Genomic DNA, 16,270 nt, shown 5'->3' on the forward strand with positions numbered 1-16,270 from the left:
AAATAAAGTAGGAAAACTCGAGTTCACACACTACTGAACGCCCACTCTTAAGTGCATCAGCAGTGCACTGTGAATCGGAGCATTTCACAGGCCTGTCACAGATAAGAAATGCTATCAAAATGAAATCCTACAAAACAATACACTACTGGCCGCAGCAATTCATACCCGGACAACGTCGGAACGGGCTGCTAGTTCATAATATAATCGGTAATAATACTAAATTTTATGGCACTTCACAACTGAGGTTTTGCTGTGGCAGAGTAATGAAGAAACGTGGTTTTATTAAGCAGATATTGATATATACCTGGTCAGTCTGGGCACTGTTGCGTTTGTTATTTTTGCCCACCATCTTACTTACTTCTTTAAAGAACCTCATTGTGCCTTGAACTCTTGAGCAAGTTCTATTCTATCTTTTCTTGTTTATTTCTTTTCTAATGGATCTTACTTTCTTCCACCCCTTTTATAATGAATTCGACTTTCTAAAGGTATGGTGCTAAACAGTCTCCTGAAGTTTTTGTGTTTGAAGCGATTAGTGGGATTGTGGTGCTAAAATAGATGCTATTTCTCCAGGATATGTTTTTTTACTTTTTCTTATGATCCACCTTGTGAGCATGAAATAGCTTACTCCGCAATATAGAGTAAGAAGAAAGAAGATTATAATCGTATGCATCGTGATTCTCAAAGTCACATGTAAAAATCGGAAAATTCGGTAATATCCTCCTTTGTACTAGTCTTAGTTTTAGACTAAATATCTCACTTTTAGAGTAAATCTCCAACGTTTGCTGGTTTATCAAAGAATTCGAGAATATCTGGCATAGTTCAGTAACTTTATGACAATAAAAGATTTCTTGAAGAACACCAATGAGCATGCAAAATGTAGACCTGAAATTCTTTGTGTTGTAATAATGTCCCAATGTATCTTTACGCATGTAAATACTCCTACGTTGCCCATAAAGGGAATCCATTTGCATGTTTTTCCAGAGTGAGAAATTGCCTGAGTTGTTTGCAGGGGTGGCTCCTCCATGTGGGCGGTGGAGCATCGCCCTACTACTTTTATAAAAAATATTTTATGTTTCTGCTTCTCGCACTGCGAGAAAGCAGAAGGGTTTGGTTGAGGCTGGGTGGGATGGGAGTTCCTGCTCTAGGGCAGGGGAGGTGTGGCTTTCCCACTATTGAGGGTGCTGACTGTTTGGTCGGCCCTCTGGGGCCAACCAAACCAATCATACACACTCTGCCTTTTCTCCATATAGGCTGCATGCAACCTACATGGAGAAAATGGCCTCTTCATAGACGCCTTGCTGGTTGTCATCTCGACAATCACAACACTGCCATTGCAGCCTTGTGATTGGCTTAGGGGAGTGCAGGGAGGCTTCCAGCTTCATGCTTCCAGGAGAAGAGCAGACCCGACGCGGGACAGGGCTGGCGAAAGTAAATTAATTTTTTTTTCTTTGTTTATTTGAAATTAAAACTTCTCCTCTCCTTGTGGGCCCCCGCCCCCCGCTGGCGAGTCAAGCCAGCCGCAACTGGTTATTTGCGTATCCACAAGTGTATAGCATTGTGAATGTTCAATTGCCTGTTTCATTTTAGTAATTTATTATAGGTATTTTGAAATAGAATGCTTTACCCAGGAAAAAATGTGCACTTTACAAGTGCCACTGAAGAAAATAACACACAGTAGCTCACACCCGAAATATAAAATATAAAGAAATGTGTCCAAGTCACATGTTGGATTTTTGAGCTGTATCCGTCAAAATAATCAAAAGTCTGGAGACAGAGAGTTCTAGGCTCTGGAAGTTGCATTAAAAAAGGCATCATTTGGTGTCTGATGTTTTCAAAATTTTTACCTCGGAGTGGTTCTGTGTAGTGATCCTGTGCCTCTTTTTCTGTACAGTTCCAGCCAGGGTCGGACTGGCCATAGCGGGCACCGGGTGTTTCCCTGGTGGGTCATCAGGGTGGGAGCCGGTTTTGGTCCCCTCGGGGCTGTTTTTGTTACCGGGGGTCTGGAATATCGGCCTCCTGTAACAAAATCGGCCAAAACCGACCCTCGCAAACAGCTCGGCTGTAAACCCTCTCCCTCCAACGGGGGCCGGCTGAGCAGTTTGCCAGGACTGGTTTCGGTTCCCTGTCCATCTCTGGTTCCGGCTGTCAGAACACTTTTGCCAGCTAAGTAAGAAGTGTGCCTATAACATAATTTGTTGTACTGTATGTACTGTAGCAGATAATTTGGAATCTGAGTCAAGTATGGAGATTCAAACTGAACAAAGAGCCTAGAAAACTGGAAATGCGTTTTCGGCTTTTTCAGTGGCACTTCATTCAATTAGCAGAAGGTGGCTCACATCTGTGTTTGTGTCACAAGCTGAATTGTTCTGAAGGCTTGGACAGAGATTGGAGCCATGATTTTCTTTAGAAGATCTATTTGATAGGAAGCAGTCATAAAGACATAGGGCTCGATTCACAAAGGTAAAATAAGACGAAAGCCTTACTTTACGACTTTCGGTATTCACAAAGGGCATTTACTACTTGTATTTACCTTTGTGAATCGGGCCCATTGTTCAGTAAAGATAGAGGTGGGGTTGTGCAACATTCACAAAATGACACGATTTCCAGAAAATGTCCCAAAATTAAATTATGGTTAATTAATTGAAGTCAAAAAGTTTTCATTTGGCACTATATTTTAGTGCAAAATGCGTCCTTGTGTCAATTTTTGATGTGAAGAAGCATTTTGTGGCTAAAAATAGAAAGCGTAAAAAAACACAAGGGGTTCAAGCAACAGCTGATCACATGCTGGTGGTTCATGTTATTCAGAAGCACATAATTAAGCAATGTGGCTTGATAGCAGAATTTCAGGTATTTCGCATAACCAACTTAATAATAATAATAATAAGCATTTATTGAGCGCCTGGCTACACAAAGCTGTGTGTCCCCGCGCTGACTGCAAAATGCAAACCCAACAGAAAAGCACGAACCATATGGGAAGAAGTTAGTATCTGGGGAATAAGTGAGTTTTAAGTTTAGCTCTAAAACTCATTTCAGATGGCTCCATCCGCAGATGGATTGGCAGAGCATTCCACCACTTGGTGGCCAGATAGCGAAAGGATTTTCCGCCCATCTTAGCTTTTGTGATGCGGGGGGTTTTAAATAGCATCATGCCTGACGATCTTAGGTCTCTGATCGGCCTATGGATGGTGATAAGATCTCTCAAATAGCTTGGGCCTTTGCTTTGAGCAATGCGGTGTGCATAGCAGAGAGTCTTAATTAATGCATAATTCCGAAAATTATTCGAATTACACTGGTGTAATTGAATTTATGAAAGGCCAAGTCTAAGTATTTATTTTTTAAATCTGAGAACATGCTGTTGTAATCAGGAGAGTACTTATTTTAGGGCATTCATGTCATCAACCGTGGTGAACCTCGGACAGTTAGTATGAAACTCCAGACTAGACATCAATACTACCAATGGCTCAATGGAGTAGTTAAAGGAACTATTGGAAATAAATACATTCTTAAGCAATCCATATGTCAGATGCATTCGGAAATATTTTGAGGAATCAATTTCAACAAAATAGGATCTGCCTGAAAGAAAGAGAAGGATAAATGATAATTACTTTTACTTGTAAACTATCATGATTCTCAAAGATATTTTCCTTGATTGGGAGTTTAATTGCTGCCATGCAGCTAAAGGAACCACTATGTTGGTCGTTTTGCATTTCATAAGCCGTGTGTAAATTGACCAGTATTGAGGGTGGAGCATGATTATCTTGTTTGAGTGAAGCATTGACCATGAGTGAGTCTGATGGAGCTGCAAGAGTAGCTACTTTTTCAAGTAAAGGAAATGCTGAGATGTGTTTGCTCCGAGACAAACCTCTCTATAGCAGGGTACACATATCCATGCATCCGTGCATTTAGTATGATGATCAATAGCATATTCATCCTCTAATCCAGTTTCTGCTCACACTATTTCTTTTGTTCATTTTACGTTGTATTACTTTTTATACTGTGCTACATGTTGTGAATGACCCCACAGCATTAACAAAATTAGACAAACCACTTGTAAATGTATGCTTTTGTCTCAGGCAAATTCTTGTTTTTTATGCCTTGGGAAGAGGGATCCTTCACAGATTCTGTTCTATAATTGCCTGTTTCAATTCATGACATCCGTGTATTTTCTATTTAATGTTGTAGCAGGAACATTGCAAGATACCACTGTTTTGGGGACATTGGAAAGGGATTTCCTGATACCTATTTTCAACACTGCAATCTTCACACCTGTCCCAAAAGCTCTTGGTAGCCAAAGTCATTGATGGTTCTCATATAAGTGAACATTGCGGCTGCAATCCGAAGGGGAGCACTGAAAAAAGAGTGGGATGTCCACTTGCAATGGGCAAGGGAAGAGTTCCAGCAAAATACTTGGACGGAAGTGGTATACCCATCCAACCTGCAAGAACTGGCCCTGTTAGAATAAGTATGACCTTCTGCCTGAATTTAATTCCATTTCTTTCCAGCTGAATTGGGACATTGCAGATTTGCAGCAATAAATGCAAACTAGTTTTGGCCCCAATCCATGCGAGTTATTGTAGTATTAACAGCGAGGTCACACTCACTATGAACTGGAATAGAACCAACCTCAGAAGCATTTCAGTTCATCGTGGGCGAGCTCAACACCTACTTTTAAGCATAAGCCTCCTACATACCACAGAAAAAAACGTTTAAGATGGAAATATTGAGTCACCGGTAATTTCTAAGAGAGTATTCCATTCCATAATTTTTCAGCTCAAGTAACATTACAGACAAGGGCCAACTATATATGCCATTGTAAATCAGACTTTGCCAAATTTAAAAGGTACAGTTAGGTCTCTATTACAATGAATCATTCTGGAAATCCTGGTGGACTGCGTATTTTTTGGCTTTCTACCATTCATAACTTCACATATTTTTGTTCTAATATTCCAAGTAAGCATTCTCACATGCATAATTTGAGCATGAACAGAAAAATATGTACTTGTGCGTTTCACAACTGAGAGCTTAGTGAACCCAAACTGACAACTGAGTTGAGAATGAAGCAAACCACTTAGGGCCATCATAACACTTTTATGAGCGTTATAACTGCAACACTTCAACACTCGCTGATTAACAACTTACCCAGAAATAAATACTCAGTTTAAAAACTGGGTTTTTGATTAAAGGGGTAAAACCCTAAGCAAGCAACAACCACAATTATTCATGTCAGGGTGACCCAGAAAAATAATTAAATTAACTTGTTCTTAACCTTCTGGTAGTGTAGCACAAAATTTGTCAAGCTTAAATTTAGAGGCAATGCGAAAAGTACTTTTCAGCACTGAAGGAGTAATGAAGTGGAAACACAGCACAATGATATCCCAAATCAAATTAGAAAAATCGAGTACATTTTAATGAATAAAATAAAACCAAAACAAATTGAATCCAATCAGTTGAGCTGGGTTTGTGCATTTTTATTTATTTGTGCAAAATAGTGCCTAAAAGATTACATAGTTGTTAGAAATCAGGTTTCGTGATGGCAGAGGTATGCACCGTGTCCAAGCAGGAACCACAATCCTAGTCAGGGTAATTGAGGTACACAATAAAAGATTACTTGTGCTCACCCTCTGGTGGCTTGGCGCAGAGCAGTCAGGCTAATCTAAAGAAGTAATGTGTAAAGTACTTGTGTGCACACACACCCACACCCACACCCACACACACAGTAACACAGTAAAAACACCATAAAAAGTCTCCACACAGTTCAGAAGAATAGATTATTATTATCTGAACAAAACAAGACCACAACGACGAAAATCCAATAAGTACAAGTCAAGACATGAATTTTTAAAGAAAACATGAAAAATAGCACTAAGAAGTAAAGAGAGCTTTTAGGATTACTGTAAGTTGCCCTGGAAAGGGGCAAATTTAAGACACCCCCGCAATCGAGCACAGGCCAGTTACAGGACCCATGCAGGGCACGCTGAGCAAAGTACCTTAATACTTGTTGCAGAATGAAATGCAGTAGTGGTGAGGCATCAGTTTTGCGGACAAAATGCTGGATCCAGAATGTGATGCGTTGATCTTCTCCAAGCACTGGCAGCAATACATTGATCCCTGGAGTGGTGATTCCAGAGATTCTGCAGTGGTGCCTAGTGTGGTATGCCAGGTGCAGACCGAATAGCATCAGTGATGTGTCAATCCTGATGTCACAGCAGGAGATACATCGGTGTCCAATTGGGGCAGAGATGTTGAAGTGCAGGTTTTGGCGGATGCAACACTTTAAGTGCATATCCAAGGGCACTGGACTAGATTGATACCACTTGGCATCGCAACAGTTACAGCAGGTACAACTGCTCTAATGAATTTGAAAGGTGAAGTCTTTGATATCCCTTGGATTTCAGCAACAAGAGGCAAGCCAACAAGGCCTTGAAGGGCAAGAAACAGCAGTATCTCCTACAGCACAGTAAGAAGCAGGCAGCAGATCATAACAGCAAATTAGTTAGCAAAGTTGCAGCCCAACCTATAGTACAGTAGCTCTTCTTCCTGGCAGAATGCCCTTAGTTTCAGCAGTGTCCTCAGTACATGGTATCAGAGGTCCTGTACTTATACCCCTTTTAGGCTTTGAAGTAGAGAAACTCAAAGAAAGGCCTTTGAAGTGCACAATACCCTGCCTTTCCTTGTCTCGAGACTCACTACAGGGGGGTAGGAAACCCTTTGTGTGGGGACAGGATGCAGACCTTTTAGGTAGAAGTGTCAGCTCCTTTCCCTCATCCTACTTATACAGACCCATCAACATGCAGATGATCACTCAGGCACACCTACCGTTCCTTCATGTGTGGCTATCTAGAGAGAATACAGGAAGACAGCTGTCATCCACCGCAGATGTGTATTCCAGAGACTGGTAGAAGGCACCAAATGATTTAAGTAAAAAAATGCCAACTTTCTAAAAGTGGCCTTTTCATAACTGAAATCTAAAAACCAGGCTGATGAGGGGAGATACCTTGAAACTGGTTCCAAGATGCTTACTTTCCAGGAGGACCTGGCTTGGCAATTCAGGCTGGACTATTCCCATGGGCAGCAGGGTCAAGACCGATTTCCAGATGGCTGAGTCCAAACTGGGGTGGCTTGGTGAGAAAAAAAAAAGATTTGACCCAGATCTGTGACGGGAGGTGAATGTATGACAATGTTCAACATTCAGTCCGTCATCTTTTTGTGTTGCTATAGTCACCCTAAGTGGAAGGGTATACCCAGATGTGGATCCTGTGCTGGCTATGCCACTGGATACAAGCTAGCCAGGCTGATGCAGCCTGTCCCAGGATTTTTGCTTTTGGGTTGAGGGAGGACCTGGCTTGGCAGCACTGGCTGGAATGTACCCATGGGGAGCAGGGTCAAGACTGGGGTAGCATGTTGAGCAAAACAAAGATGGATTTGACCCATATCTGTGACTGGGGGTGAATGTTTGACAACGTTCAGCATTTCATCCATCATCTTTTTTGTGTTGCCACACCTGACTACTGATCCCTTATGACAACAGGTAATAATTATTTGCTCTCCCACATGTTCCTATCTCAACTGGAACATTAACCACATAAACACACAACCTCTCAACTGCAGAGCTCATTTACAACAGGAAAAAGTTAATCTGTTCAGTATGACATTGATAGAGCATTATTCCTCCTGTAGGAGTTCCGATCCACATTGTTTTACGAATACAAGTTTCCATTAAGGCTTCTATATTGATTTTTTTAGGTATAGTCCCTATCTAATAAGATCATGAAACAATACCCTGAGTTGAAGACACTTTTGCTCTTATAGCAAAAGTACCATGCAAAAAGAGAAACAATTATGTTGAAATCTATCACAATAGTCAATCAATCCCAGAACCCAGCATGCACCCTGGACTATGTCTTACTTTTCCAGACGCACATGCATACATCTCAAGTCACCAGGTAATGAGGTGTCTACAGCAGCATTTTACAGCCTGGTATGACGATGCAGCTGTTAGCAAGACCTGATAAACATGTAGTGACAAAACTACTAAGCCTGGCTTTAATATTCCAACACATGCAGGCACAAATGTTGTTCGCATTATTCTGCACATTAAGGCCAGATCTGTTGGCTCTACCAATGAGAGGGCCCGATTCACAGAACTAACTTAAGACAAAATCCTAAACTTACTACTTTTGGTATTCACAGAAGTTAGGATTTTGTCTTAAAACAGACTTAAGACAGACTTAAGACAAAATCCTAACTTCTGTGAATACCAAAAGTAGTAAGTTTAGAATTTTGTCTTAGGTCAGTTCTGTGAATCGGGCCCTCTGTTTTTATCTCAATGAGACAGAGAATGAAAATCCACATTTTTTCCGGTGAGGTCTAACTCCAAGGACATGAGTTTGGGTGTTATTTCTCGCGCCTGAAAAATAACAATACCACGTAGTATGTTACTTATCCGGTGCGATAGATAACACCTATTACGAATTGATGGAAAATAAAATGCTGATTTTGGTGTTTGCATGATACGGTACATACAGTATGCTTTTTCCCCATTAAATCTCAGCAATTTCAGTAATATATAACGTTGATTGAGGTATTTAATGCATCCGAAAATGATCAGATGTTTTAAATACCTACCAACTCATAATTCTGATCCATATGTGATAATAGGTTTATGCACAGGTCGGAATATCCTGACCAACTCCTAATCAAGGCCATTCTACTCATCCTCCAAAAGAGAATTGAAGGCTTGTCAGAGATATGAAGCACTATACAAATACAACAGCAAAGCAACCCATTTCAAGAGACAGAGAAAATATGCCTCCTATTTTCAAGTTTTATAACAGGTGTCTCTGGTGATTCCAGAAAGCCGAGTTTCGCCCCATTAATTATCAATGTCATTTCGTTTTTTTTCATGCAACACTTCAGATATAGAGAGAATTATGGCATAGTCTTACAAAGAGCAAATGTCATAAATAGTATTCCGGAAGATAACATATTCCAATTTTGTAGAACATAATTTTAGAGTGTATTGATGTTTTATTTATTCACTTTTTCATTAGGATGAGTTCTCCAGGCTACTGCAGCATATCAGAGGGATGGAGGAGAGGGTCCCCTTCACTAAAGGATTCCTTTTCATTGTTCAGGCTAGTAAAGAACATCCAAGAGTACTGCTGTTTTTTGACACATTTGGCAGGGATGATAGGCAGACACGTGACATTTTTAGACTCCACATTTTCAATAAATTTTCACCCACAGGGCAACCTAAGCCCGTCTCTCTGGAAGGATTAGGTAGAAGTGCAGTTTTAGGAGAAAATGACCACTCACGTAATTGCATTCTCTACTTCCCTGACCAAACGCCACACTCTATATAATATCAATTTTGTCAGGCGCAAATAATTTACCTAAGGCTTGTAGAAATGGCGTAGATTTTCATAGCTTTGAAACCTGATACAAAAGGAAATGGTTCACCTCAGTAACTAGTCCTAAATTGAATATTTTAAGCACAGACCGTTAATATGAAATACATTGTTTTTTTCTAGACTACATAAACCTCGTAAGGCAGAAGAAATAAAATAAATAGCATTACATGATAATTTACAACCGTTCAAAATTAGCAATATTAAAACAAAACAAGCAAAAGCTAAATGAATCCATCTATCATTAGGATTTTTCTAAAGTTTGATCAAAGCCGTTTAATTTTCTATGGTGAAATATTTAAAAATGAACTCTACATATCTGACTCTTTCCTTGCACAATTGTGGATGTGCTTTATTTTTTTAATGTAGTTATTCCTAAACTATTAAACATTATAAAGTAATATTACTAAATTACATTATAAAGTAATATTACTAAAAGAGGATTTCCTTTTTAGCGTTAGTGTAAATCAGAATAAGCATTGTCAAATGATGATTAAAAATAGTTGATCAACTATTTCATATTTGGTCAAATGCTAAAGATGCTATGGGGCTTATTTACAAGCCTCGTGTGCCACTTTTGCATAATTTTTAACTTGATAAGCCCCTATGACTTTAAATTGCTAGCAAACATACATTTGTTTTCACTTGCTCACAATATGAAGAAATGACTAAATTGTGTTCAGAAGATTGCTTGCAGGTACTTGCTTGCAGGTACTTTATTTTAGTAAATCTACCAATCAATCAGGGTGTTTACAGCGTAGCTACTTGCCCGTGAGAGTCTCAAGGTGCTGATCCATCAGGGTGAGAAGGTTTAGTGGAAGTGTCAGATCTTGAGGTCCTTCCTGAATTGGGTCAATGACATGGATTGCCTGAGGTGGAGGGGCAGGGTGTTTTAGGTCTTGTCAGCGAGGTAGGAGAAGACTCTTCCACCGGCTCTAGTCTTGTGGATCAGTGGGACGAAGGCCAGGGTGAGTTGGGTGGAGCAGAGTTATCTGGTGGGTGTGTGGAAGGCGAGGGGGTAGTCTGACTCGCTGTGTTCGGCTAGTCTCATGATTAGGATGCAGTGGGAGACGGTATCGAAGGTGGCTGAAAGGTCCAGAAGGATGAGGGCTGTGTTGTTGCCCCGGTGAAAAGGGAGCGGATGTATTCAGTGGCACTGAGCAGTGCGGTCTCTGTGCTGTGATTGCTTCGGAAGCCAGATTAGGAGTTGTCCAGGACATGGTTCTCTTCGATAAACTCTGAGAGTTGGGCATTGATGAACTTCTCAAGGACCTTGGTTGGGGAGGAAAGGAAGGAGATGGGTCTGAAGTTCTTGAGGTCTGGCTGGTCAATACACGGTTTCTTCAGCAGAGGGCTGATCTCGGTGTGTTTCCAATTATCGTAGAAGGTGACGGTTTCGATGGTGACGGTTTCGATGGAGCAGGTGAAGGTGTGGGGAAGCTGAGGAGCGATGGAGACGGCTCCTCTTTGAAAGATGTGGTACAGACAGTGATCCATTGAGGTTTCTAAGTGGATGCTCTTGATAGTCCTGAGTGTGTCGTCTGTGGTGAGAAAAGTCCAATTGAGCATGATCGTTGGGGTGCAGCGAGGTTGTGTGCCGTGGTAGCTAGTGTAGTGGCAGGGTCTTGGGTGTCAAAGCTGTAATAGATCTAATTGATCTTGTGGTGGAAGAAGGTGACAAGTTTGTTGTGAAGGTCTTGGGAGGGTGGGACGTCGGTGGTCTCTGACGATGGCAAAGAGTCAACTATGCATTCATCTCCATCAAGGATACCAGATTGTTTTTCAATGTGAAATCGTTGAGAAAACACACTTGCTGGCCTTTTTTAAAAGGGGAGGGTTACTGCCCGGCGCCCCTCTCTGAGCCTATTTTGGCCCAGGGACCGCAAATGTCTGGCCACAGGATAATGAGGGTCTCTATTAGTGATGGCCCATTAAAAACTTGTTCAGGGTGGATAATTAGGTGGTAACGTTGATACACTGGGAAAGTTAGTTATATGGAAATAGGAGGGCAACATGACTTTCAGGGAGGACCGAGACGCGGGAACACCATGCTGCACCAGTCGCATCTGACTGCCCGTACTCCTTCCTGACAAATGAGAACCTAGCACCAGGACCAGGGATACTGGGGACCTCTAGTTGGAGATAGGGGCCAGCAAGGGCTTGACACAGGTTTACCCCCGGTTCAACGATTATTCCGCAAGTCTGATTGCAGACTAGATGGAAACAGTCTGGCACTATGCTGAATAGAACAGGATATTACCAACCCTCTTTTGGGAAATCTGACGTGAGACTGGACAGAAACAATTTGGCACTATGCCGAATGAACAGGATGACGCCATCTTACAGTTTCATCCACCTATTAGAGACAAGTGGTTATATGCCTACGCACGGTTAGAACCATTGAAGAGGATTTTGACAGATATCCCAGTATAACCTGTGTACTGAATTAGCATCGTCATGATACTTCTATGTGTGCAACACAAGTGGAATGTATGATGTAATAAAGTTTTTTGCATTGAGAACTTTCGTAGTCATTGTTAAATCTGTGGTATTTAAAACAAAGTATGATGCAAATACATGTGTTATAATTAGTAACCCATAATTACTGGTGAAACTATAACTTGTAGGATTGCACACTACAAAATGGATGCCATTTAGACTACAATATGTATTGACATACTGTTCCTTCTTTTGTTTCCATAATGACTATGTAATGTATTCACTCCCAGTAACTTGCTGTGTGACCAAGCTTGCTTGTCAAGCGAAACGCTTAACCTGGAATAAACAACCACTGGGGTCAGCAAAAAACTCTAAGTGATCGCTTTATTCGTAAACTGGAAACTAAATATACATACATGTATTTGGAACCTATTTAAGTTAAAAGCAAATGTTGCTTTCTCTCTCAATCAATCAATCAGGGAATTGTGAAGCGGGCTACTCACCTGTGAGAGTCTCAAGGCGCTGAGTGGGAGGTGTGGGGGGTGCAGCTCCTTTCAGTCAAAGAGCTAAGTCTTCCTTAGGATGTGCAGAGTAGCGACGCATCTGACTTAGCACGGGAGCTCATTCCAGGTCTTTGCCGTGATGTAGAAGAAGGCTCTTCCAGAAGTCCTGGCTCTGCAGATACGCAGGATTTCGGCTAGGGTGACGTTGGCGGATCGGAGGTTTCTCTTGGGTGTGTGGAAGGAGATTCTTTTGTTGAGCTATTGGGGTCCGGTGTTGTGGAGGCATTTGTAGGTGTGGGTGAGTATCTTGAAGGTTACTCTCTTCTCGACCGGAAGCCAGTGAAGGCATTGCAGGTGCTGGGTGATGTGTTTGTGTCGAGGGATGCTGAGGACGAGTCTGGCTGCGGTGTTCTGTATGGTCTGGAGCTTGTGGAGCAGAGATTTGTTGATTCCGGCATAGAGGGCGTTCCTGTAGTCCAGTCTGCTGGTTATAAGTGCATGGGTGAAAGTCTTTCTTGATTCGGTGGGGATCCATTTGAAGGTTTTGCGAAAGATGAGGAGGGTGTTGAAGCATGTGGAGATGACAGAATTGATCTGCCGTGTTATAGTGAGGGATGAGTCGAGGATAATGCTGATGTTCTGGGCGTGGTCTGTGGGGGTCTGTGGGCTGCCGAGGTTGGTGGGCCACCAGGTGTTGTCCCATGCAAAGAGAGAGGGTGTGAGGACTTCTGTCCTCTCCGAGTTAAGCTTCAGGCAGCTCCTGTTTATCCTGGATGCAATGTCCTTCAGTCCTTCCTGGAAGCTGAGTCTGGTGGTGAGGAGGTCCGTGGTGAGTGAGTGGATGAGCTGGGTGTCATCAGCATAGGATACTATGCTGAGTCCATGCTGTCTGATGATGGGGGTGAGGGGCCATGTAGATGTTGAAGAGCATGGGGCTGAGCAATGATCTTTGGGGTACTCCACAGTTGATCTCTCTGGGTTCGGAGAGGAAGGGGTGAAGTATTACTCTTTTGGTTCTGCCGGTGAGGAAGGAGCAGATCCAGTTGAGAGCGGTTCCTTGAATGCTGGCATCATGGACTCTGGTGGTGAGAGTGCGGTGGAAGACGTGTCGAAGGTTGCAGATAGGTTTCGTAGGATCAGCTCTGTGGTGTGGCCTTGGTCGAGGAGGATGCAGGTGTCGTCTGTAGCGGCGAGTATGGCGGTCTGGGTGCTGTGGTTGCTGCAGAATCCGGATTGGGAGAGGTCGAGGATGGAGTTCTCTTTGATGAATTTCCTTAGTTGAGCAATGAAAATCTTCCCTGTGACTTTGGCCGCGAAAGGAAGGATAGAGATGGGTCTGTAGTTCTTGAGGTCCATCTGGTCTGCTGAGGGCTTCTTGAGGAGGGGTTTTATTTCTGTGTTTTTCCAGTTGTCGGGGAAAGTGCCAGATTTGAAGGCTGCATTGATGGTGTGTTGTAGCTCAGGTACAATAGCGAATGCATCTTTGTGGAAGATGTGTGGGGGACAGAGGTCCATGGGGGCTACTGAGTGAATGCCTTTAATTTTCGATGCAGTGTCTTCGGTGGTGACTGGGGTCCAGGAGGAAATGCTAGGCTGGCTGTTGTTGCTGGGAGGAGGAGTGGGTTTGGTGTCCGTAGTCCGTTCCTTGAAGTTGTGGTAGTAGGATCTTATTTTCAGGGGGATGTAGGAGCCGAGTTTGTTGCAGTGGTCCTGGGAGGGTGTGACGTCCATGGCTTTGCTGGGAGTCTTGGTGAATTCCTGAATGATGCTGAAGAGTTGCTGGGGTTGGTATGGAATTTGTTTCAGATGAAGTTCCTTTTGGTGGGTCTGATAAGTTGGTGGTATTCTGTCATGGCGTTTTTGTAAATGTTCCGGTCCCCCAAAGTTTTGCTGTTTCTCCAGTTCTTCTCAGATATCTGCAGATGCGTCTGGATTCTTGGTGGTCGCCAGTGAACCAGGTGACCTTCCTGGGGCGCTGTCTGTTGGGGTTGCAGAGGGTGGCAGACAGGTCTGCGCAGTTGGTGATCCAGATGTGAAGTGCTTTGGCTGCAGAGTTGACGTCGGTCGAGGTAGGGGGGCATCGTGGTTGAGGGTGGAGTTGAGGTGCTCCTTGGTGACTTGCTCCACTTTCTTCGTGGAGGGTGGGGTTCAGGTTTGTTGGTGGTGGGTTTGCCGAAGTGGAAGTGTACACAGTGGTGGTCCATCCAGGGGTTTGCTTGTTGTTGCCGAAGTGGATGCTGTTACCTACAGCGAGGATGGTGATGAGGGTGTGTCCTGCCTTGTGGGTAGGGGTGCTAATGAGTTGTTTCAGTCTAAGGCTGGCAAGGTTGTCCAAGAGGGTGGTGTAGTAAGTGTTGTTGAGGTTGTCGAGGTGGAAGTTGAGGTCTTCGATGAGTATGTACTCCGTGGAGGCAATGGTGTGTAGAAGGAAGAGATAGTCTCTGCGTAGCAGAAGGATGAACAGACACTGGTTTCAATTACAATATTTAGGTTTTTTATTACCTTCAATTAACACAATGTGAGTAAACAATGGACAGTGTTAAAACTGTACAGAGTGTTTAGGGCTCTGATTAAGACAAAGGAAACATATATTTCCCATGGGCCTGTGATATATTTTCCATATTCGAAGGATCCCTTTGGAGAATGGGGCTTTATGCCATTGCACTTTTTTGCAATAAAACCAATTAAACATATCCCAATGTTGTAGGCGAAGAAAGGCTACAACAGAACAATGCCAATTAAAAGCAGGTTACTCAACATAAGCTGCACAATTGGCTTATGCCATGCTAGTTTTTTACTTTAAGACCTTTATTTCGACTACGACCGTGGCCATAAAAATGCAGTCAGAATACATCACAGTACAAAACAAGCATTGGCATAGCCAATAAGTCTTGCTTTTGGGAGTTTATAAGTATTTAGTTATGCAGCACAATATCCTTGGTGCAACAACATCAACTGTTGCTTGGCTAAACACTTATAAGGTCTCAAAGGCGAGACCTACTGGCTATGCCAATGCTTGGGAGACACATGGATGTACGTGTGCTCACACTGCCCACTTCTCACTAGTAGAGAAGTTACGGCATGACGTCATGCCAGGTGAGCGTTGTAGGGGAAGGGGAATCCTTTAATGAGAGTCGTTTTCTCTCAGGATTTCCCTTCTCTTTTTGAAACTCAGCAGCAGCAACATTGTTATGGTGTCACCAGGGCTTTAAGTGGGAACTTTTTCAATATTATATAAAAGCCATAGTTGATCCTTATTTATCTTATGCAACTAACAACCATTGACAAAGCCAATAGTCCTGACTTCTTGTAGGTATGATGTTACTTGTTGTATCATATATCTGAATGCAGTGACAGAAACAGCAAAATACAAGTCAGGCGGCACACTATGCTAAGCATAGTTTTTTAGCTTAGGTGTTTTAAGCCACGCCCTTATTTACATTGGCCACGCCCCCTTGCAGACCCTCTAGTTTTTTCATTCCAATTAAAGCTTTTTTAGAGCGTATCGTTGGACAGAGAACAGGTGAGGGGACATAAGCTCTTGAAAACAGTACTGAGCCTTACATGACATGGAGCCGTACCTTGCTCAGGTACGTTATGAGGGAAAGATTTGTCTTGGCTAGGTTCAATAACTTGCTGAACCATCTCTTGGCATCACCGAGTGGGTGGGCTCACTCTTGCTCCATGTTGCCTTGCTGTTGGGACAATAGGTACCGCAGGACAATTTACATGTTATGTTTTGCAAATATTTTAGCATGCCAAGAATGCATTGTTTTTCTGCTAAGCACCTTGTCTTTTATCTAAGTACTCCCTGCTCTTATTTATTTGAAGCTGCTCCCTAATTTCCATGTACTATATAATGCCACCTCTTTTCCTTACGAGCCACATTGAGGTCGAGGCCTTGTGGACCGAATGATATAC

Source organism: Lissotriton vulgaris, chromosome 3_1 (assembly GCF_964263255.1).
Source record: "Lissotriton vulgaris chromosome 3_1, aLisVul1.2, whole genome shotgun sequence".
Taxonomy (NCBI): domain Eukaryota; kingdom Metazoa; phylum Chordata; class Amphibia; order Caudata; family Salamandridae; genus Lissotriton; species Lissotriton vulgaris.